This window comes from Lissotriton vulgaris, chromosome 1_1 (assembly GCF_964263255.1).
Source record: "Lissotriton vulgaris chromosome 1_1, aLisVul1.2, whole genome shotgun sequence".
NCBI classification, from domain to species: Eukaryota; Metazoa; Chordata; class Amphibia; order Caudata; family Salamandridae; genus Lissotriton; species Lissotriton vulgaris.
Window position 1 is genome coordinate 1943361353 of NC_141685.1, and position 25477 is coordinate 1943386829.

General features: G+C 46.9%; 1 protein-coding gene across 1 annotated transcript in view; it reads left to right on the forward strand.

Moving 5' to 3' along the window:
• METTL25 (methyltransferase like 25) overlaps nt 1-25477 on the forward strand; it is a 619072-nt gene that overhangs the window by 30392 nt on the left and 563203 nt on the right. The window lies entirely within an intron of this gene.

Consider the following 25477-nt stretch of genomic DNA (forward strand, 5'->3'; position numbering starts at 1 on the left):
GGAGGCCAGATTAGGGGACCTTAGTCGTCTCACCTGTCCTTTCTTTCTTAGCCAATTCGAGTTCATTCATTTTGCAGAAAGGAGAGGTAGTAATATGGCAAATTACAATAATTTTATTTTCTGTCAATTTCGCTGAACACTTTCGTGTTCGATAAGTATCCAATCAGACTGGTGCCAGCGGGGCACAATTTTATATACAAAAAGGAAGATGGAACAGGGGGACTCTCGTAGAGAGTGAGAGTCGTCCGCAACCTAAACGAGCCATTCGGTACACGTATGACATGTAGAGAGAGAGAGAGAGAGAGATAGGCAGATAGATAGAGGGGGAGAAGGAGAGAGAGAGAGAGAGAGAGAGAGACGTGTACGAAAATAGGTCATTTAGTGTGCTCACAACACAGGACAGCAGGGGTTAGGTAGCACAGAGACACGAACAGAGGGGAGACATAAACTCATACAATACATACACACAAAACTTCAGACGAAGGAAGACAGTACATATATTACATACAAAGAAATTCATGACAAGACATAGAACAGTTATTGGCCAAAAAGATCTCTTTTCATCTTTAATATCCTATTTATCTACGGGTTGAGTTCTTTTTACCTATTCCTCCTTTTTCCTCTTGCTTGCTATTTTTGCGAGCGTTCTCAATTACTGATACTTACACCTCGGTCAGCCGGTCAGAAATTAACCTGGTCAAGCTATTGCCCACAGTTGGATCTTAAAACACTTTTGAGTTTCTTCTTTTGGTGGGAAGTTCTCCAGGCTGAGGCAACAGAGGGTATTGATCAGGAGAATGGCCGGACCGCTTGTTTATATCTATAAGAGGGTGAGAAGGAGGTGGTACATTTCGAACATCAACAACATTTCTACTTTCCCAGACGGGTGGTGCCTGGGTAACCCTTACCTCAGGACTTTTCCTTGTCCTTTCCCTACCTAGTTAAACGTCTAATTTCGAGTCAATTTTCGTCATACAGTACCCGTCAAGTTTCTATGTCAGTCCATCCTCCCAGTCGATCTAACGTGCTAATTTTGAGTCAATTTCCGTCATACAGTACCCGTCGAGATTCTATGTCAGTCCATCCTCCCAGTCGCTATGTTCTAAGGAGGAACAGTCCTATCTAAGTCTAGCATAAGTACTATGCTCAAATTCCCTCCTTCCCTTATCGTCGGTCGTTCGATCATCGCTTTCCATACTTCAGCCGACGTTCCGACGCGACCTGCAGAAGGAGAAGAAGAAGGGGGTGGGGGCAGCATTCAAAACACACCAACGAGCATAGATCCGAAAATGTTTTTACCTACCACATACTCGACCTATCTCCACGGGGTGCATTCTCTACCATCTCGGCGTTTAAGCCCAGAGGGACCAGTAGTGTTAGATAGATAATCATCGATGGGCTGCGTATCTACATGAATCACTTGATCGTGGCTTTTTAGGTCATGCGCAAGGGTGGCGGTCAAGTGGCATTTCTTCGGTATCGTTCTAAGGGCGTCTGAAACACTTTTCCGGCTGTCTGTGACACATAACGTAGCTGCTAAGTATCGGACCCTTTTAACTCCAACCTTAGTCATACTGCATGTATTTTACTTATGTCGGTGACAGTAGCCATACATTTCAATAACATTCATAAATACAAACGCTACGATAATATTTGCGTGTTCAAAAACTTTAATGAAAAGGTTGGCGCACAAATACGGGCCTACAACCCAGTGGGCCGGCTACGGAGCAGACTGGAGCTGGGCATAAGAGGAACGAAATCGGTGGCCATTTATTTCATAAAGTGCAGCAGTGCAATGAAAATCATATCGAACTTTCTTAAGGGGCAAGTAAAATGCGTGTCAATCGTTCAATAATATCATCTCATTATTCTACTATTTACTCAATACCTAACGTTTATCAATTCATTGTTCAAATGCTCAATCAGTGCCTATTTCATACCAATTCATTGCCTCCAACACATAATTAGTACCCACTCTAAATCAGTTCATCGTCCCAGCACATAGTCAATATCCATCTTATATCGCTTTCTTTTCCAAGCACATACTCAATATCCTTCTTATCTACTTTCAAGTTTCATTTTGTGTCGGCGCCATTTTGGGCGAGGTCAGGCAAGTCCCAGTATAGTCAGATTGCCTCCACTGACTCGTAGTAGGACCAGAACCTTCCGTTGGTAGTTCAAAAGTTTTTCGCAATGTGGTAACAGTCTAGCAATATGGACCATCAGTCAAAGAGTGGGGAGGGCGGTAACAATTTTTCCCACCGGGTCATTCTGGTGTTCCACCGGAACTGAACAAGTCTGTACCTTTGCTGTATTTTAGCCATTTCCAAACTGAGGCTGGTGCCGGCAGGAGTGCGCCGATGTCGCGGTTCCCAGTGAGGGGGACGGGGGCGCCCATGCGGAGGGGTCGGGGGGCCCCCCCGGCTCTCATAGAATCTTCAAAGTTGAGGAGAGAAGGCACGGGGCGTGCGCCCGTCCCGGGCAAAAACCGCTTTTCGATGTGGACCCTCTTTAAGCAGGAGCGTTGGGGTGTCGCTGGAAGCCTCCACCTCGAGGGAGGTGGGGGAGGCTCGTTCGCGCCGCCTCCCCCTTCCAGCGACCCTGCACCGTTCCTCGGCTCCAGCGCTTCGGTATTGGCCGTGCCAGCTGATGAAGATGGGGGGGGGGGTCGGTGGCTGAGGCAAGACATCCCCCCCTTCATGTGGCGGGACTACCTGCAACTCTCAGGGTTGTCCGACCTCGCCTTGGCTCCGGTCTTCGATGATGGCCAGATCAGGCAAGAGAGGGGGGGGGGGTCGGTGGCTGAGGCAAGACAGCCCCCCCCGTGGCCTGCAGGGCAGCAGGAGAGGGGAAAAGGAGAGATTTTTCGGGCCGTCCGCCCTGCAGCCTCCCCTTCCGATGGCGACCAGCCAGGCCCTGCTCTGCACACGCCGAGGCCTCGCCTTCCGGATGGGCGTAACCGCGGACCTGTTGCACTTCGGGAGTTTTCCGGAATGGGGGTAGGTGTCTTATTGATTTGTATCTATTTCATGTTACCGTTATTTGGGTGTGGCAGACAATGAGGCAGACATGTTGGGAGCAGGAATAGGCAGTGAAGCCTAGCTACCTCCTGGCTATTTTTGCTGTCAAACCTTTCGCCATTTTATATTTCTTATTACGAACTGTTTCTAATGTTTCTTATTTTTAGTGAAGTCGAAAGCTCATCAGGGGGTTACTGACTTAGCCCGATTTCTTTTATTTTTTTCTTCCTTTCCTTAGCGTGTTTTGAGCTAAAGTTTTCTGTTAATAGGGTACGGTGATCACTTCATTTTTATATGTCCTTTCACTAGGGGTACTCCTGGACGGACCAGGTGAGTTACCTCCAATAAATGGTCCGGGTTGGAACTAGATTATCAATCAGTGGGGAACACATGTCCCTTCATTATGGTATCATCCTGGACGGACCGAATGATGTACCTCCAATCACTGGGGTAGTCTCCTGGACGGACCAGATGGCCTATCTCCAATAAAGGATCAATGAGTGGGGAGCATATGTCCCTCCATTAGGGCAGCCTCCTGGGCGGACCAGGTGGGCTACCCCCAATAAATAGTCAATCAGTGGGGAGTGGGTAGGCCTGACGGATTACAACGGGGACAAAAGTCTGCATCACCTACCCTTCTCTATCTGCAAAGACTAGACAGAATATTTCTATTCCACGTTGTTTGCAAACAGAAAATACCTCAAACGAACAATTCCTTGGACAACAATGTCCAGTCAATCAATCAATCAGTGGGGAGAAAAACAGGCATGACGGATTACAACGGGGACAAACGTCTGCATTACCTGCCCCTCGCTATCTGCAAAGGGAGACAGAATATTTCTATTCGTCTCTGTTTGTGGACAGGGAAGATCTCAAAGAGCAACAATCGATTATTAATCGATATCAAACAATCAGTGGGGAGAAAGGTAGGCATGACGGATTACAACGGGGACAAAAGTCTGCATTACCTACCCTTCTCTATCTGCAAAGAGAGACAAACGTTCCTATTCGCCGCTGTTTGCAAACAGAGAATGTCTCGTTCTCAAGAAGAGAACCAATATTTCAAGTAGCATCCAAAGCTAAATGAACCAATAACCAAACAATATCAGTATCCAAATACCGATTCCAATACGATCAATCAAACAATCAGATGGATAAAACCATCCTACCAATCAGGCGTAAAACGCCCTACTTAATCTTACCCGGACCAGACCATACGAACAGTTCTTCGTCTTCCTCCTCCAGCGCCCGATCGTTCTCTTACTCCATGCAGCATTCCTGTGGGATTCCAGTCAGGACAGTAGGTCACTCAAGAGAGGTCCGTTCAGAATCGGTGAAGTTCATTCGATCGGCAGCCGGACGAGGGCCCTCTCAAGGCAGGTATACTCCGATCATTTAGATGTTCACCTCATCGTCTGGATCTCTCTTACTGGACCTTATGTCACTGATGGACCCCGCGTTGGGACGCCAATTGTAGAAAGTGAGCCCATATTACTATCGATACCCGGGCCGCTGGCGCAAGTCGCCTCTCAGTTCCCATTCTGAATAGTTACCAAATAAAGAGACGGGCGCTGGAGGCAGGAATCTCAAGAACAGGATTTATTACTCATGAGGAGAGCCTGTCATTTCGGACACGAAACACAGTGTCTTTCGGGAGGTGCTCTGACAAGTTCTCGGAGGCATCGCTTTTTATACCTTTACAGAACATTCCTTATTGCAACAACAGCATTGTGAAACAAGAAAACGACATCCCCCTAATCCTCGTGTCAATCCCACCCCACATGTATCCACAATAGAAACCCTTGACTTGCTGATAAGAGGAGGGGGTAGTCAAGCAGCTGAGTGTTCCGCCGATTCTTGGGACTTGTGCGCCTGATCATATCCCAGGGGGTGGGGAGGCCAGAATCAATAGTGGGTCCTTTGAGGAGCAACGATTTCATACAATAAGGGGCAGTAAACAGTGTCTCCCGGCTTAGGTGATGGCCTCGGACATGTGTGGATAGTCCACTGCGGAGGGAGGGTTACTGACAGAGGGGTTATTCATGAAAGGAAAGGAGGTGTTGGTCAGGCGCGGCCGTGACTCCCAAGGACAGGGTCTTGCAGAAGAAGAAGGTTTATGACTTGTCCATGTGAGGGAGGAGGGGAGAGCCAGGGTGCGCACAGGGACAGAGTCGCACAGAGAGAGAGAGGTCTTATGACCCCCACATGAGAGAACGGGGGCAGTCAGATACAGCTGGGGGTTATTTCAGCTGAGGCGAGGGATGCTTCTTCAAGAGGAAATGGGGGACTTTGCGCTGGTCAAGCAGGAGGGTTGCGTTTCGTAGCAGGGTCGCGCAGAGGGAGAGGGTTTCATGGTCTATGTATGTGAGAGGGGGGGGGGTTCAAAATACGCGCAGGAGGGAAGCCGGGGATCCCGATGAGCGGGCAAAAAGGCCATGGTGCCTAAAATGGCGGTCAGGTACATGTGGGCACGGGCTTTTACTGGCGGAGTGGTGTGGTTAACGTACAGGGAAGGGAATGGGAAAGGGCAAATGAACGCTGCTTATGTACATCAATTTCGTTATTTTCCACAGTAACCCCTCCCTGTGTATGAAAGGAAGCCCGTTCAATTGAACCAATGCAAGACAGGTCAAAGGAGGTACCAGAGAAAAGGATATGTATTGTTCAGAGTACATCCCCCGTTCCCGCTCCCCAGTACACTAATCTGTATAGTCCACCCGCAACTCAGTCCGAAACTTCTCGATTCGTGGCCCCCTCAAAGGGAGTGTCCTCAAAGGTCTCAAGCTCTAGGTACTTGTTGGACTTGGCCCTTAAGGCAGGTTCACCCCTAATCTTTTTGCTTTTAATCTGTGATCTGTGTGGATGATTTTCTGGTCTTTTTCTCTGCGTCCCAGAGTAAAGTGCGTGCATGTAGTTAGGCTGGCCTGCTCTCCCATAGGGATGCATGGGGAATGTCTGTGTCCCTAGTAATTCCTGATGCGTGGGGAGTGCATGCTCGAATTTGGTATGTGCGAGTTCGTGAGAATGAATGCTTCGCAATGGTGTATGTGGTATGTGTGTGTCATGTGTAGAAATTGCATTTCTAGGACTTGGCATATTACTGTAAAATATGCCTGCCATGTGATTGGCTGGAGCTGGCTGGTGAGCCTGGCTCCAGGAAGGCTGGATGGGTCTGCCCGGTGGTGAGTGTGAGATTAGCATGCTTGATGGCTTGGGAGGAGTGCCCCTGGTCCCTGATGGGCCTGGACTTTCCCCAGACAATGCTGGCTCCACCCCCTGTAGTGCGACTGATGGCCCTAGCCCTGCCAGTGAATAGAGAGGGTGGTTGAGGTAAACAGAGTACTTCAAAACCAGCTGCGACTGGTTTTCCCCCACCCTGCACCCTGAGACAAAGGGTTTTTTCTGTATAAAAAGGGGCTGTGTCCTCATACAATTTGTCCTGTCTTTGGTTTTCTTACAGGATCCTGCCAGAGGGGGCTGCTGCTGCTGCTGGGGCCAAGAGGACCGCCACTTGGCTGTCTCCCTGCCTGGAGACCCAGTGTGCTGGCTCTGGCCCTGCCTTGCCCCTCTGCCTGCCTCCAGACCCTGCTGGAGCTGTTGCTGTGCCTGGAAGCGCTTCTACTGGATTTATAGCGCTAGGAGTGCTTTCCCTGTGCCCCAGCGCTCAATAGCGCTTTGCTTTTATTTTTGGCGCTTGAGAGCGCTGTGCCTCGACCTTCAGCGCTTGGGAGCGCTTTATCGTCATTGCCGGTGCCCACCCGGCATTGGAGCCGATCTGCCGATTTGTCGGCGTAGCGAGTGCCACCTCGCTTTATTTTTCATTTGAGAGCCGGTGCCCACCCGGCATTGCCCCATTGTATTTTATCCTTTTACCGAGCCGGAGCCCACCCGGCATTGCCCCGTGTTCACCGCTGCAGCCCGGGGACGAGAGAAAGCAGCCGCTGACGTCATCGCCCGGCCGCGCTGGGATTGGCCCAGCCGGCCGAGCCTCCCCCCGCGTCATCGAGGCAGCCGAAGGAGCAGGAAGCAACTTGCAGCGTCTCGCCGAGGCTCCCCGTGAGGAGAGAGGAGCCCCGCGCTGCTGCTGGGAGGCTCCCCGTGAGGAGAGAGGAGCCCCGTCCACCATGAGACAGCCGGTGAGTGAGGCAGAAGGGAGGGGCGCCGGGACACATTATCGGTGTCCGCCCCCTCTCCCCCCGGTAGCGCGATCTCGCGCCCATTGATGGAGTGAAGCCACGAGGGCTTCAAAGCGGCATACCTTTGTTCTCTGAGCGGCCCCGGTTGGCAGCGGGCCGCTCCAACGTGGGCAGCATTCATCTTGAGAGCCACGAGGCTCTGAGAGGCCATTCTGTTCTTTAGAGCCCTGAGTGGCTCAGGGCATTTCCTTCTGCGAGCCCAGCGAGGCTCCACGCCCACATCGTATTTAGAGCCCTGAGAGAGGCTCTGGGGCATTCTGATTATTTTGAGAGCACTGAAGCTCTACATTGCACATTTGCTTTGCGAGCCCCTGAGAGGCTCTAGGGGGACACAGGCAGCTAGTTGGTTGTAGCCCCGAGGCTCCCACGCTGTGTCTCCCCACCTTGTCCTTGAGCCCTCCTGGTTCCAACGTTGCCCTAACTTTTCCTGCATCAGTTGCCCAGCACTTTGTGGGCAACTGCTACGTTTAGGTTTGTGTGCTGTGCTGCCTGCGCAGACCCCCTGACATTGAGACTCAGGGCATTCCGCCCCTTTCGAGGCCAGTTGGCCTGAGGGACCTTTTGAGTGTTGTGCTACGTGCACCCCACGCATTGTGATTTCTGTGTATGTGGTTCTTGCGCAAAATGTTCTAATCTGCACCTCTGTGTTTAATACCTCATGTGCAATTGTTGACATCCCACTTTAGGTTTATCCACTCTGCTAAATGTGACCTGCATAGAGGATTGGTGATGTTCCATTTTATGTTTATCCACTCTGCTAAATGTGACCTGCATAGAGGTTTGTTGATGTCCCATTTTATGTTTATCCACTTTGCTAAATGTGACCTGCATAGAGGATTGTTGATGTCCCATTTTATGTTTATCCACTTTGCTAAATGTGACCTGCATAGAGGATTGTTGATGTCCCATTTTATGTTTAGGTTTCCTTCCCTTTGCTAAGAGTGAATTGCTTAGGTGATGGTATTCCTTCCTTAGGTCCTGATGAGAAGGTCCTAGTTCCCTGCGTGATTTCCTACAGTGTTTTAGGGTTGCGTAGGAGGTCTTTACTCTGTTCCAGTGATTACTGGATGTGTGTTGCATTTACAATTTTGGTGCTAATCATTCAAAGTTTCGTCTTAAGTGTGTACCTACAAGAATTATTTTCTAACAGGTGCCTACCCCTGACAGTGGTCCATGTGGCCCTGTCCTGTACATAATTCCCCTTGTAAATTCTGCCCGTGCCCCTGGCACATTGTAAAGTTTGCGTGTGTTATCTAATGTGTTTTTATTACAATACAAAGGCTATTTTTTTTATATATAACCTTGTGTGGAGTTTTTCTTTGTGGTGGGCCTTGGGTGTTGTTGCTGGGGTGCGTGCGCAAATACTTAACTCATACCGCCTCCAAGTTTAGCCTAGACTGCTCGCGCCACGTTACCTAGAGGGTGAGCGGGAGTTACCTTGGTGTGTGACTCCCTTGCCCTGACCTTTAGAAATGGCGATCCCTGACTGACCTCGACGCGAGTCTTGGCCAGCCAGGGTCCCGTTTCTAACAGTACTGCACCAGAGTTCAACAAGTCGCCTCCCTTAGAGCAAACTCAGTCCTGGTCGTCCATACGGCTGCTGCCCCCCTCCGCCTCCGGGGTCTCATCATTGTTCGAGTCCTGTTCTCTCGACCAGCGTTTCATGGCCTATTGCAATGCCTTGGGGTCCGTGAATATGTGCGATTGTCCTCGCCGATTGACACGTAGTTTAGCTGAGTATAACAGGGCATAGTCTAGCCCCATTTCCCGGAGGCGTTTTTTGTGGGGAATAAACTGCTTCAGCTCTTCCTGTATCTTCGCTGTGAAGTCTGGGTATAGGGATATAGCAGACCCCTCGTACTGCAACTGTTGTTTGGCCCTGGCAAGCTTGAGGGCCACGTCTCTGTCACGGTAGTTGAGCAACTTTGCTATAATGGGCCGGGGAGGTGCCCCGGGCTTTGGGCGTGGAGCCAGTGTCCTGTGTGCCCTCTCCACCGTAAACATGCTGGAAAACACTTCGTCCCCCAACAGGGTTGTCAGTAACTTTTCAACGAAGAGTTCCATGGGGGCCGTGTTCGTAATCTCCGGAAGGCCCATGATGCGCGGGTTGCATCGCCTCGAGCGCGCTTCCAAATCCTCGGTTTTGTCTTGCAGAGCTTGCATCATCCTCTCCATCCTTTTATTCGCCGTGTCCAGGTCTGTCTGCGCCTCCTCCACTTCGGTCATTCGTCTTTCAGCCATATCATGGTGCTCTGCATGCTTATCTAGCCGTTCCGCCATGCGGTCCATCCTGTAAGACATGGCGTCCATTTTGGTGCCTAGAGCTGAGATGCTAGTTTGTAGGCTCTGTTCAATGGATAGCAGCATGGTTTTAATGTCCGAGTTCGCGCCCTGAGCTTCATCAGTTATCGCCGCTGTCCCGTCATCCGTCTGCGGGCTCTGCTGCAGCAATCGTTTTTGCGCAAAGGGAAGCCTGCTTTGAGTCCGGTCTCCTTTGCCCATCTTGTGGCTCGCCCCTGTACTGGTAAGGCAGTTGGGCTGTCCGGCTTAGTAGAGGAGACCCTTCCACTGGGAGGAACTGGCCTTGCTCCTCGCACGATGTGAAAGCCTCGTTGTGGGCACAGTTCTTCGGGTCCTCGTCGCGCCTTCACCCCGTGTAATATTCGTCAGGTGTCAGAGGCCAAGCACTACTGCAGTGTGGACCCGGTGCGAGTTACTGGGGGGGACTCCGTAGAGGAGATGAAGAAGCCCTCACACCCCAGAGAGACAAGACAGAAACACCACTGGCAGGGACTTCAACAAACACTAGGCCATCTTGTCCGCAGTCGAAGCTCCACAAAATGGCGGCGAGGGCGTTAGATGTCCTGCCACTGCCTCAGTAATGGCCGAGTGACTCTGGCTATTGCGGTGATTAGGCGGCGGTACTATGTCGATACCCGGCCGCGGACAGCTTCAATCACTCTGGTCCACCTCCGTTGTGTGCCTGGCAGCCGCCGCTGCCTCAGCCCTCAGGAGCGGTATCAAGCCCAAGAAATGTCTGTGGGCTTGAGTAGCACTTCGTCGGCGCGTTATCTACTCCCGTGAAGGGGGTGCTGCTCCGGAAGATGGTGCTGCCCAGCGTTTCTTCAGTGAGTAGCTCTCTGCACACGCTGGGTGCGGCGAACAGCGAGGGTCCGCGCCGCGCCTCTGTCAGCAGCCGCACGTCGTGTTACGCCGCCCAGGCGCAGAGTGTACGGGAGAGCACAGGCTGACGGCCTATCTCCCCCGGAGCCCAGACTCGTCGTTTCTCGGTCTGTGGTGCGTAGTCTCGCCACTTCAGGGGTCCCTGCTGTGCTCCTCGCCTTTAGCAATCTGGGGAAGCAGGAATCGGGAGACGATCGTCGCTCTAAACAGTATTAATTCAGGATAATTCCAATGTGCTCGGCGGAGCAACGGTCTCAGGCAGCCATCGCGCTTGCTGGCTAGCTCTGCCCCAGAAACAATTGTTTTTAAAGAAAGTTAGGCCAGCTAGGTGTGACAGTTTGCGTATGTGGAGGAAAGAAGTCAAGGTAGAGAAGGTGCAAAGGAAGCAGGAAAGGAAAACAGAGTATCAGAAGTATAAGGAATAGAAGGATAAGGAAGTTCAGGAGAATAAGTAATGTTTAGATAGAGAGCATAGATTACTAACATCTAAAGAATATATAGGTAGACCAACCATAGCAGTTCAGGTCCACCAAGAAAATGTGGACTCCGATATTGATGGTTGTTGATAGAATGACCCCCTTATGTACCCTTAACACCTCTTCCCCCGGGACCACCAAATGTCACCCCCCCTTGTACTCCTGGCTCCCCTTTCTTTGCCCGAGGTTGTACAACTCCCTATTTTCCAACCAGTACTGGTACATTCCATACACCCTCCAACCCAGGCTACTGCACCCCCATCCCAGGCCTCTGCACCTCCACCTCAGGCCACTGCATCTCAAATGACTGATGATCCCGTACTTCCTGCATCTGTTCTGACCCCTCGAGTTCTTTTCTCTACTGTACCTCAGTTTCGTCAGGATGCAATACGATTGATGGTATTAAATTGGTTGAGTGATCTAGAAATGGAGGTAGGAGAAATGATCGATCGGATATAGGATTTTGTATGAAGGCGAGCTCCTTTGTCTCATAAATAAGCTTTCTCATCAATTTATGGTTTAATAGGAGATGACTACAGGACACAATGGCCCAGATGATGTTAGAGCTATTAATCGACAATGTCAGATAGGGGCCTTCCCTGTGAGTAGAGTTAATGCTGCCATAGCAACCATAATTGGATATCGAAATGAACTCTCTTCCTCTCCTCGACCTATGACCTATGAGGGAAGCTGTGCCACAGTTCATTCCTGGAAGAGGGAATGGAGATAATGATGACCCAAATAGTGCTAATGATAGAGCTAATTTTTTGTATAATTGGATATAGACACCCTGGAAAAGAACAGATGTATTCACTTTAAAAACCTCCCTACCAGATATACGGAAAAATCATAGAGAGTTTTTATGATGTACAGGCAGCCATTGATTCTTGTATCATGACTTTAGCGAATATTGATTTGTTTTTTGGTATGATCCTGCCACCAGACCTACCCGGAAACAGGCTCATGCTGTTGGTTTGGGAGGAGATTCGGCTGCCATAATAGTAGCTGATAGAGATAGGAAACCTGGTTAGAAACCTAGTCTGCTCATACTGGATCTTTCGCGGTAACATACTTACTTTCATAAAAACGATGGTTCCTGCTAGGAAAATAGATTGGGCACTCCTTACTGCTAGTAAATCAAAGCAGGGAGAGGCCGTCCCTGATTTCTTTACTCACTTTGAGGAAGTTTTCCATTATTTTAGTGGGCAAGATACATCTACACCTACGGGTGCACATTTATTTGGAGATCGATTTGTGGGAAATTTGCTTCCTGAGATATCGGTTTGCTTAAAGAATTCTGAGAGCACATGGGCTTCAGTGACTCCGAAAGCTATATTAGATATGGCTCAGTTTTTCCAGAATCAGGTTACCACTTAGCAAGAACAAAGAGAAGGAAAACTAAAAGAATTGAAAACTAAGATGATGATGGTTCAGGCCTATGGACCCCAAGGTCGAGACTGTGGCCAAACTTATGGTCAGAATTATAGACAAGTGCCTCCAGTAGGGCCACCGTGTAGATAAACTCCATTAGGGCTGAATCAGTGTGCTTATTGCAAAGAGAAAGGACATTGGCGTTCTGAATGTACTGTTTTAGCTGCTGGTGGGAGAGGAAGGGGACTAGTGAATAGTAATTGAGGGACTTCAGCTCCCCGACAGCAGCCACAGGCAGGTTCAGGAGGCAGGTTCAGGCTCCAGAGAGAAATAGATCAGGAAATTATTTTGATCAACAAAATAATCAATATTCTATGGAGGATTGTGAATAAGACGAAACTGTGGGAACACATTTTGTCTAGGACAGCATAGGACAAGGAGGACCAGTTGAGATACCTGTAGATCAGTCAGGGTCTATATAACAGCCACAATACTTAGGCAGGATCAGAAATTGTTTGTGGATACAGGGGTAACAGGGGCAACGTGTAGTGCGATATCTCAGAAACTGGCCCCAGGGACACCCTTGTCTGCCCAAATGATCACATCGATAGAATTTGATGGAACACCAACTCCTAGCCCTGTGTCTCAAAACTACCTTTGCAGGCTGAGAATTTCCCTACAGCCCCTTTTTTACTTCCCCCTCATGCTCCTGATAATCTGATGGGATTTATTCTTTTGAAATATTTCCATGCTACTATACATTGTTCCCCATCTGGAGTACGTGTTATTTTTGGTGAAAAGACATTGCCTAAACAATATAATTTTTCTTTATGTTTGGATCTTGATTCTGTCCCTTTATGTGTTTGGGCTACTGCTGACACAGATAAGGGAAGAATGGACATTTCCCCAGTACATATACAGGTCCGAGAGGATGCTTCCTTACCAAGGGTCCCACAATATAAAATATCAAAAGAAGGCGAGGATGCATTGATATGTATCATTGAGGACATGATACGTACAGGAGTTGTAGAGGAAGTTTCCTCTAATGTATGCAATAGCCCCATTCTCCCCATTCTAAAATGGGGCGATGGACCAGGGGATAAGATTTACAGATTTGTGATTGATTTGAGAGAGGTCAACAAAATAGTGATCATGAATATCGTGTTGTCTCTGATGTTACGCCTTTGTTGACATTAATCCCACCTACAACAACTGTATTCTCTGATATGGACCTAAAAAATGCCTTTTCTCTATTCCTATACATGACAACAGTAGATCTCTTTTGGGGTTTTCATTACAAGGTTGCTCATTTAGATTTTGTAGGGCTCCACAGTGCTATACAGAAAGCCCTAGCATTTACAGTCAGGCACTTAAGCGACAGTTGGATGAACTTCTTTTGCCACCAGGAGTTACACTAGTGCAATATGTCCATGACATTTTGCTAGCTGCAGACACAGTTGAGCATTGTAAAGAGGCCACTCTGTCTTTTACAGCACCTTTCTGTCAAGGGACATAAAGTCTCTAAGAATAAGGTGCAATATTGTCAATCTGAGGTCACTTATTTAGGTCATCTCTTGTCTAAGGAAGGCCGCTCTCTGACTAAAGACAGGATTCAAACTATCCTAAAAATTCCTATTCCAAGTACCCAAAAAGAAGTCAGGGCACTTATTGGAATTACTTCCCACTGTAGACAGTGGATCCCAAATTTCTCCCTTATCATCAAACCTCTTTTGTCTCTTGTTACTAAAGACACTCCCTCTCCTCTACCATGGACATCTGAATGTCAGGAAGCATATCAGCAGCTTCATGCATCCCTTTGTTGTGCTCCAGTGTTAGGCACTCCGGACTATGCAAAGCCTTTCATATTATATGTACACGAGAGAGAAGGATGCACATTGTCAGTTTTGACACAGCCATATGGTAATAAGCATCGTCCCTTTGCCTATTTCTCAGCTGTATTAGACCCAGTGGCCAGAGGACTTCCAGGTTGTCTCAGAGCGGTTGCCGCCACAGCAATTTCTATACGGCAATCTGAGGGAATAGTGTTGAGTAACAAGCTTATGGTCATGGTACCACATTCTGTGGATGCACTCCTGAAACAGACTAAGACACAACACTTGACTAGCGCCGGACTCACAGGATACATACTCACGCGTTTGGCACCTCATATCACACTTAAGAGACGCTTGCCATTGAACTCAGCTGCATTGTTACCTTTGCCAGCAGAACAAGCTCATGATTTGCATAACTGTATTTTTCTTACAGAAGAACAATCTAAAGGAAGAATAGAGCTAAAGGATACACCTTTGTTAGACCCTGAGGGAGAACTATGGGTGGGCGGTTCATGTTTAAGACTATCTAATGGCACTACCTCTGCATCCTTTGCCATAACTACATTACAGACTGTGGTGGAAACAGCTCGTATCCCACAAATATCTGCCGCTGCAGCTGAACTCATTGCGCTCTTGAGAGCTTGCGAACTTAGTCCGGGATTAAGAGTAAACATTTATACAGATAGTGAGTATGCATTTGATGTGGAACACAACATTGGTAAGCCCTGGAAGGAACTGGGATTCCTAACCTCCCATGGCTCCAAAATACAACATGGTGAATTGGTAAATAGTCTTCTTACTGCTTTGACATTGCCAAGGAGTGTAGCCATTACAAAATGTAGTGCCCACAAGAAAATTACAGACAAAGTGGGACAAGGAAATGCTTTTGCTGACGAAGTTGTACGAGAAACTGCAAGTGCACTCGCAAGTAAAATGTAACGCTGCAATCCCAAGCTGAAAGATGGGAAAATATGTATACAGAGATTAAGGATATACAGCAATCAGCCACTGAACAAGAAAGGGCAGAATGGCAAAAGGAAGGAGAGTTAGATGATGAAGGATGTTGGAGATCAAAAGATATGTCAAAATGGAAATTGCCCTATGCCTATGTATTGCCTTTTGTAACTATGGTTCATGGACCTGCTCATGTTAGTGCCAAGAACATTATTTCCCAATTAGATCTAGTTTGGCATAGTCCGTTTATTCAGAACATTTGGTTAAAGATGGTATGATCTGTTTACAGCACAATCCTGGGTAGGGAGTATCAACCCCTACTGGTGGATTTTCTCCACCTCAGGTTCCTTTTGAAGCACTCCAAATGGACTACATCCAATTGGAGCGCTGTAATAAACTAAAGTATGTATTAGTTATTGTCTGTTCTTTCAGTAAGTGGGTAGAAGCCTATCCCACCAAAGAACACAGAGCCTTGACAACAGCTAAAATTCTGGTAAAAGAATTCTTCCCTCGTTTTGGGGTTTATCAAATTTTATGGAGTGACAATGGCCCCCACTACTGGCCAGATAATAGAGTACCGAATGAAAGGTTAGGGGGAAAAAACAGAAGTTTCATGCTGCTAAGTATCCTCCGGCAGCGGGTTTGGTAGAAAGATACCATGCCACCCTGAAACTCAAGCGAGCTAAAATCCAAGCAACAACAGGCCTTAAATGGCCAGATGCTTTGCCCCTAGCATTATTATCTGTTCGTTCCATCCCACACAGTAAAATTGGAATTTCTCCCTATGAGATAGTCTTTGGTAGGCCAATGAATGTATGAGGACCTCCAAGGCCAAATATGATTAAAGAAATACAGTACCCTGTTTTGAGTGATTATCTTAGAAACTTCACTGAAAAACTGTGTCTGATTCATCAGCAGGTGCATGCATCTATTCCAGAAAAATCAGAGGGTCCGGGCCATAGTCTCCAACCTGGAGAGTTTGTGGTTCTAAGAAACTTCCAGAGTTCTAAGAGTCTGGAACCTCGTTGGAAAAACGCTGAGCAAGTGTTGCTGTCAACCAGAACTGCTGTTTGTGTCACCAACAGACGTCATTGGATACATGGGAGCCACTGCAAAAGAATCCCAGCAACTGTTCTCCAGTCAGAAGGCAGAAACGATCTGAAAGATATCTTACAAACTCAGAAAAGTGTTGCTCCTCTGAATGAAGATACTTTGTTTCCTGATCAAACTACGCCTTCAGTAGCAAGGTACGATCTACGATCAAGGAAGGGAAGGCGCAGATGGGGATTCCAGCGGACCGATTTCAATTAGTGGAACAGTTCCGCTGCGGCACAGTGGATCAGAGAATCGGCTGAACTAGGTACAGAGGCGGTTGTGATACGTGTTCAGTATTGCCTGGGTCTCTCTCCGACCTGTGTTTGTATCGATACCGAGAAGGAGAAATGCAGAAATTGGGATCTAAGTTGCAGTTGCGAAACAAAGACAAGACTCTGTGTATGATGACTCTGGTCATACTATTGATAATATTGGCAGCAGTTTTTGGACAATGGAGAAAATGATTCCGGCTCTAACCCTATTGCCCCCTACTACCCATCTCCACAGAACATTTTTATTTTTCCCTTCCCTACCATGAACAGAAACATTGGATGTCTTACCTTAATAACACTTTCATACAAATGCTACATCATACCCACAATGCTACGAACATTACCAACTGTTGGGTATGTGGAATGATGCCAGCTCATCAGAAAAAGGGAGGAACGTCTTTTATTCCCTTGCCATTCTCACATAATGGTTCCTGTAGGTCCTGGTTTGCATTATTGTAGCCACTGTAATGTGACAAGGTCTTTGCTGATGTGGGTAGACTCAATGCCCAGCTCAACAGGGTCTGCTACCTTGATGAAGATGGAGATCCCCAAGCCAAAGGAACTATATGGGAAATGGAGGTATATCGCAGAGGAAATTCCTCCACCAGATATGTCTTCCCCAGCATCCGAACAGCTAAGGGTTATGGGCCTCCTGTTATTGTTGTAACCAGAGCCCGAGCAGAACTTTGTGTGAGCAGTATTGGCAGTATTCCTGTAGGAAAAAGTGACTGTACCACTGTTTTAAATATTACTGGGACAAACAATAGCACTTTTCTGTCTTCCCACAAAACTTACTTCATTTGTGGAAATAAGGATTACTATCAATTACCTGTCAGTTGGTCTGGGATTTGCTATGTGTCCTTTTTGCTTCCACCAAAGTATATGGAAGATTACCCTGGTGATTAGACACAGGTAGGGGTAGAGTACTGCGAAAAAGGAAAAACCTGTGGTTTGTAGTGAATTAAATGGAGTCAGTGATGCTGACAGGGACTAAGTTATACCGGGGCAAAGCTTATTCAACAGGTCCTAAAAGAATAACAACATAGTATACTGTAGATAATGTAAATACTAAGCACTGTCTATATATCTATCTCCACATGACATTGTAAACAGTAATCAAAGTATAACAGGTAAACACACTACAATAGAACTGGAAAGGTATAAACACAATTTATTAAAATGCCTCCCTGTAAGGGTTACAATCTAAATAAAATACCAATAAAATATTCACGTCAGTGAAATAGATCTCAACGGTTTAAAAAAGGGTCAAAGAACAAAGGTCGACGCTGCGTTTCGGGGAGGCATTTCCTTTTTGCTTCCCCCTGTGTTCGTAGCACCTGCCTCCTATCACAAAAACCAAAAATTGTTTAATGACATCTCTTCAAATAGATTCAAATGGACTATAAATAGTGTTGAAGTAGATCAGACTGATACTGCTTTGCAGCAAAATGTTGATTTTAATCTGGGACTCTATTTCTTTGTAGGTGCAGCCCTAAATAGTAGAAAGATTAGATGCCTAACCCGAGTAGTAGAAGCAGTAACTAATCAGTAACTAATCAGACAGCAATGGCTCTAGGAAATATTACAGAAGAGCTCCAAATTATAAGGATTGTAACTCTTCAGAATAGAATGGTGCTTGATGTAGTGTTTGCCGATTGAGGTGGAGCATACTGCATCATTGGTAGTAGCTGTTGCGTGTTCATACCGGACCACCCCACCCTTCTGTCTATAACGCCATTTCCAAGTTACATAAAATAGTTGCAGAAATACATCAAGACCGAGGAACATGGTCCTGGTCTGAGTGGTTACAGGGACTTATCTCCACTTGGGGTTGGAAGTTATTAATGGGAGTAGTAATCATAGGAGCCATCTTTCTCACTTGCTGCCGCTGCATTCAATGTGACCTATGGTATGCACCACTTGTATAAACGTCTGTGGTAGTATTAAACCCTCACCAGTCAACGTTCATGAATTAAATAGAGAAATGATTATGCGTACCGAAATTTATGAACTAATGAATATTAATGTACACGATTAACACATGTACCTTCTAGAATGTATTCAGCCCAGCTGAAAAGAAGGGAATGTGACACTTTAAAATCTGAAGCTCTCGTTTTAGGATCTGAATCTCTCATTTTTTAATTCAGCAGTGCCTCATCCATGCTCACCTTTGTCCTGTTTTCAGCCTGGCTTTATCCTTGACACAACACCTGCATAAAAATTAGGTAACGAATCTAAACTGAGACATTGTAGGCTGCGTAAACATGCAAATTCAGGAAAAAAAACAGGTGATGTCTGCACTGTGGGTTTCGTGTGTTTTGTAAACAATTGTAAAGCCTTAGATAAAGTTTGCTCAGATAGCCAATCTTGTCAGGACGCGACAGTTACACAAGGCACCAAGGTTGTTGATTCTTACTGATTGTCTCATTTGTGTGTTTTTCCCAGAGCTCTATTTACCTCTGGGCGTTCCTTGTCTGTGATCTTCACTATAAAAACCCATGTAACCATTGTTCAAGCATGCTCTCTCCTTGAGTATCTCCATGGTGCTCGTTGTATGGAGACCTCATTCATGAATGAATGATAAATGACTAAGTATGGACGAATTTTGCGGATCTGCGGTCAGCGAATTTGCGCGAACTCTCAAAAAAATCAGCGAATTTGTGGATTGTCCCACGAGCTCGCGGATTGTTTTGCGATTTGCACTCTACTCAACTGGAGTACTTTCTACTGGCTTATCAGTAAGTGCTACCTTGTTGGGTAAATGTATAGTGCTTTTCCTACACTGCAGCTGCGTAAAGGGCAAAAAGATTTGTCTCCACTGACCATATGTGCCTGTAACTTTGCCACCGCGCCTAAAGGTGCTGAGGTCCCTTGAGTGAGCTGTCCATCATAGTTGGGAAAGGGCGGGAAGACGTTTGATACCGCTAGTGTGTGGTGCGGGGCCAAACGAGCAGGGCTTCTATGCGTGTCTATATGCCTCTTGTGTATAAAGGGTCAGAGAGCGAGCAGGGCAGCAGGTGAGGAGAAAGCAGCCTCCTGCTCACAGGAACTACACGGGGGTTGCGCTCGAGTAACTCAGGGATTCAAAGACTTCCCTGGGGTATTACAGCTAATTTTCGACGGCAGATATGGGGTTAAAGCACACTTGCCCAGCCTCGACCGTGCTCACTAATGTTTTGGGCTGATTAAAACGTTACTGAATTTGAGCTTCAACTCGGGCACACACCTGCTATATCTGTCAGTGCTTCCTGTTGAGGTTTAATGTTTGTGACAGGAGCCTCGTGCCAGAATGAATCCTGCCCTGCATAGTTATCCACGAAGATGCCACAGTTTTGTGCAATACCTCTACTCAACTGGAGTACCTTCTACTGGCTAATCCAGTAAGTGCTACCTCGTTGGGTAAATGTAAAGTGCTTTTCCTACACTGCAGCTGCGTAAAGGGCCATAAGATTTGTCTCCACTGACCATGTGTGCCTGTAACTTTGCCACTGCACCAAAAAGCACTGAGGTCCCTTGTGTGAGCTGACCATCATAGTTGGGAAAGGGCGGGAAGACGTTTAAATACCGCTAGTGTGTGGTGCGGGGCCAAACGAGCGGGGCTACTATACGTGTCAACATGCCTCTTGTGTATAAAGGGTCAGAGAACGAGCAGGGCAGCAGGTGAGGAGAAAGCTGCCTCCTGGTCACAGGAACTACACGGGGGTTGCGCTCGAGAAACTCAGGGATTCAAAGACCTCCCTCGAGTATTACAGCTAATTTTCGACGGCAGATATGGGGTTAAAGCCCACTTGCCCAGCCTCAACTGTGCTCACTAATGTTTTGGGCTGATTAAAACGTTACTGAATTTGAGCTTCAACTCGGGCACCTGCTTTATTTATATCTGTAGTGCTTCCTGTTGAGGTTTAATGTTTGGCACACAGGAAGAACTTACAGAGTTAAGGCAGGTGCCCGAGTTGAAGCTAACTTTGTAACCATTTTAGAATGCCGCCGGCAAGCTGTCAGAGTTGAAGTTGCAACTTGCAAGTAAGCAACTTCCACTCTGGCAGCTTGCCGGCGCCATCCTAAAATGGTTCAAAGTTAGCTTCAACTCGAACACCTGCCTTAACTGTAAGTGCTTCCTATGGGCCAAAAAAAAAATCCGCCCGCGAGCGGATTTGCAGATTTTTTGACAATTTCGTGAAATTCGCGGATCGCGAAATTGCTGAAAATTCGCAAATTCCGCGAGCGGAACGGATTTTTGGCCCACAGTTATAAATGACCTATGGTTTGACTTCGCTCCAGTGTCGATTCCTCCTTACTTGATAATGAATGAATGAATGAAAGGGGGTTTTGTATAGCGCAAAGTTCACTCCAGGGAGCATCTTGGTGCTTTTAGGACATCAGGAGAAGGATTGACGATAGTGAGGGGTAGAGAGGGAGAGCGGCAAGAGGTTGGTGGAAAGGATCATATAAGCGACAGTATTTGATGATCTGGAGTACCAAAGATCCAAGTTTTTAGAAGCTTCCTGAAAGTGGGTTTGTTGCGAGTGTACCTTAGTTGAGTAGGCAAGGTGTTCCAGGCCTTTGTACCAAGTGCTGCCAAGGTTTTGCCTCCCCGGGTTTTCATTTTAAAGTTGGGGATGGTGAGTACATTTTCTGATGTAGACAGCAAGGTTCGTTTGGTTTTGTAGGGCCTAATTTTGCCTCTCGGGTATTGTGGGCCAGTTTCGTTTATGGATTTATAAGTAATGGTTAGGACTTTGAACAGGATCCTTTTATGAATAAGCAGCCAGTGGAGAATCTTTAGTGCTTCGGCTGCGGGAGAGCGCTTTGGGAGCCCAATTACCAGCCTTGCGGCCGAGTTCTGGACTACTTGCAGTCTTTTTACCACTGTCTTTTTTGTTCCAGCATACAGGCTGTTGCAGTAGTCCAAGCGTGACAGGACCAAGGCCACTGCCACGGTCTTCCTAGCGTGCAGTGGAAGTAGGTCAAGACATTTTCTTAGGGTTTTGATAGTTTGAAAGCACATGCCTGCAATAGTAAGTGCCTGTTTATGAAAGGAAAGCGTGGGGTCCAATTTAATACCTAGTGGCAAGAGTGTTGACCCTGCACCAGCAGATTATAATTAATCTGCTCCACAGCAATGGCAGTAACTTGATTCTCTACCTGTCTTTATACATCTGGGCCCATGGCACGTATATAATCCCCGCTGACCCTTCCATAGTAATGGGCATACTCTCACGCTATGTGACTCTATGGGTTTTCCGTCAATATAGCGTTCTCATCTTTCAAGGCATCGCTGCATGTAGAGGAAGTCCCACTTAGGGTTTCCTCCACTAGTGCCATGTTTGCTGTCTCAAACGATCCTTCCCTCGGCCAAGACCTGCTGTTTTGGTCCCTTTCCTCAGTCCAATCTGCTAATAGGTCGCAGAACAGATATACATAGGCCTTGCCTTCCCTTTTATCTATTAACTCCTTTGGGGTTTGTCTATCTTTTTGTGCACCTGTGAGGAACAATGTATATCCTCATCTCTTCTTCCCTCGTGTGCACTGGTGCCATTCTGTTTTTCCTGCGTCGCGGGTGGTTAAGTACCAGACTGACTTTCACTTTTATCTCTTTGTTAGCCTCTTTCATATGTCGACCGAACAATGTGGCTCTGAGCCCTGCTAAAAGCCTTTCATCGACTTCCGACTCTTCCCAGTGTGGCGCCATGCATCGGGATTTGCTTTTCTTATGAGGAGAGTGCGCTGTCCTGTATTCTCATTCTAATTCCTGGTTGTGATCCCGCTTTCTCCCAAACCTCCTTTCATGTCTCTCTTCCTTGCGCCGTCTGGCCTGATCCTTTTGCTCAGTTACGTTCTGCTTTAGTTAGCCTGGATTCAACCTCAAACTCACTCTCCTCTTCGGCTACCTGGGCAAACCCTGTAGTCCCACCCTCGTCATCGGTTCCTGAAGGACTGGAGCTTCCTTCATCTCCAGAGCTCGCTGAGTTGCTATAGGGAACCACTACAAACTTCTCTAACACATGTTTGCACTTGCCTTACCCAGTGGGATTGTGTATTTTACCAACCTTTGAGGTGTCGCTTGTCAAGTGTGGTGGATGGGAAGCCAAGCTTTTGGGGATTTTTCCTAGAAGTGGGGGCTGCCCTAATGGTATCTGGGCTTGCTTGATTTAAGATTTCTCTGGCTTAGACCTGACTGCCTGTCTTTCAGTGTCGTGCTTGTCGGCTTCTTCTATCATTGGGTTCGAATATCCTAATGCAGGGGAAGCAGGTGTGAGTACATCCATCCCTGTATGGTGGGGGAGATGCTGATGTCTTGTTCGCTGTCTGCATTGTGCGGTTTTCAGGTTGAACTTCTTCAAAGATAGCCCACAATTCTAACACTGTCTCCCTTTTGTCCCTCTTCTATTCTGTATATTTGGTTTTTATGTGTTTTCGTGTGCTCAATTATATTTGTGTTAAATGATCCCTCCCTAGGCTAGGGAAATGTGTGTGGATTTGTGTGTAAATGCCACTCTTGGCAATCATTATTACGTCTTTTTATCAGTTTGGGGAACCTAGTCTCCATATGCCATAGAGATGAATCCATGACAGTTTTAATAATTTGGACAATACTATTCACATGACGTTTGGATTATCGAATTGTAGGGGCTATTCTTATGTAGTGCCCTCCCTTTTTAATTAAACAGTTCAAACAAGCATTTCAGTAAAACAAGATAAAACTGCATATGTAGTATTGTAACACAGGGGGAATATTCAGTATGTTAGAATAAACCCTGCACCAATTCAAATTTTCATAAAATACAGTTTTCAAAGACAATTAATTCAATGTCATCACATACAAGAATACATTTCAATAATGGTCAACAGAAAAAATTACTTTGTCAAAAAATAAATTAGTACGTCCATTGCATATTATCCTCGAACAAGAAAACCCTAGCATGTAACATGTTCCTAAGTGAGATGGATAGTCTGCCACTAAGGTCCTAGGCGCGGGTGGTAATCATGGACACTGTGTTAGACCTGGTCCTTTTTGCAGGTTTATCCCCAAACTTTTTGCCTTTTCCCTACTATTTTTCTGATCCTGTTTTTTTTTTTTTTACATCAGGACTCTGCGCACTTTACCACTGCTGATCAGTGCTTCTGTCCATATTCTATTTGTGAAGGTTGTGATTATGATTGGTTAACTGCCATGTTGACCTCGAAAGTGCATCAACTTGCCAGCCCCTAACCTTCTCTTCTCTTAAATGTAAAGCACCCCTCATGTAGGCCCAAGGTACCCTCATGGGCAGGTTGCAGTGAATGTGAAAGTTAGGATTAGTGGTGGTGTGTTTTGCATGTCCTGATAGTGAAATTCTGTGCATTTCGTTTTCGCTATTGAAAGGCTGTCTGTCCTGTAGGTTAACATGGGAGCTGCCTTGTAACATCTTACAAGTGTAACTTTCCAGTGGGCCAAGATGGAGAGATGGCGTTTAGGCTTTTGGAACTCATAATTTAATAACACACCTTTTAGTAAAGGTGTTGTTTAAGTTTTGTGTTTTAAAATACCACTATTAGAAAGTGGACATTTTCTTACTTTACCAATCTGTGTGCCTCTGCCTATTTGTGTATTCACCGTCTGGTTTTGGAGTGGCAGGAGCTGGGGATGTGCATTCACTCTATGTGAGGAGCGCCGCCTTTTCTGTGTGATGCATGGGTTGTCCTGTAGTTGCTGCTTCTATCTATCTGTGGGGAGAGGAAAATAACTGACTCTGTTTGCCCTGCTGTGGAATGCTGCTTGAGAAGATCTCCAAGAGCTTGTGTATGCTTGCCTCCTGTTGGAAGTTTCAGGGAAATCAAAGACTTCAAGAAAGATCATCCATGCTGGATCCCAAAGTAACCTTCCTGGAAAGAGAGCTGAAGAGCTGTGCGAGGAGCACTATTCTTTCTTTGGTGTGAGGGGTAGGCCTGCCTGCAGGCGCTGCTACTGTCTGGAGCAGGAGAAGAACTCGACTGTTATGTCCCTTTGACCTAAGAAACGCATGTTGAGCACTACATTTCATGGCTTGAGCATGTGGAGAGTGCTTCCCCTTTCAGAACAGGAGCCCTCCAAACTAGTGCTGGCGAGTGCTGTGTTGGGGTGCACTCGGCGTGTTCTGAGACACTGCTCTGTCCCTTGTGTTTTGAGCAGCGGTAAGGGAGAATTTGTTGTAGAAGTGCTCCCCTCTTCCCTGGCAGTCGATGCGTGAGTACACACTCCAGGCGACGACAAGACATTGAAGGAAATCCCGACCTGGAGTTCCAACATTGCAGAGTTATACCGATTCAACCAAGGCAGGGCCCAGCTACCGCAGAAGGCTGTAGAGAAGAGCGTGGCCCTAGAGGGCGCCAGACAGGTTGCAGCACCATCAGTTTTCTGCGGCTTCTCCTAATTTCGCAGTAGTCCGCATGGCCCTGGAGGGCACCGGACCCGCTGCAGCATTGCCCGGAGTAGTTTCAGACAGCCAGCTTGATTCAGCAGCTTCGGCATGTGATTGCGGGCAGCTGTAGTTTGCTCAGCTCACATGCGGGAGACCAAGTAAGGTCTTCCCACTTAATTTGTGGTGTGGGTGTGCCCACATCCCGTTTCTGGGGAACATCCTAATCTGCGGCATTTGCATGACTGTGTTCGCCTACAGCTGTACCACACAGACGCGGGCAGCTGCCTTTGCTGACTCAATCCCTGGAAAACCCGAATGGGGCCCTCTCGCTTGATTCTGCAGTATCCGCTTTTCCAGTCCTGAGCACCCATAACTTAAAAGCACATGAGTGCTTTCTAAGCAAAAGGGAAATGTCTGTAATCCTTATAAAGGGCACGCAGGAGTTTCAGTGCCCTATGTGTTCACTTGGAATTACCGTTTTAAGTGTTGTAGATGTGCAGGGACCCTGAACTCTATATGTTCATGGTAATATTTGGATTTATGTATAACCAAACTGTTGCATTTTCATGCCCTGATGCGTTTATGTAATTTTTCATGCCTGGTAAGTATTAAGAGAGAACTCTCTTAGACATGCATAGAAAGCTACCTATAGTCAAATATGCAATCAGCCAGCTACATTACCACATATACACTGTTT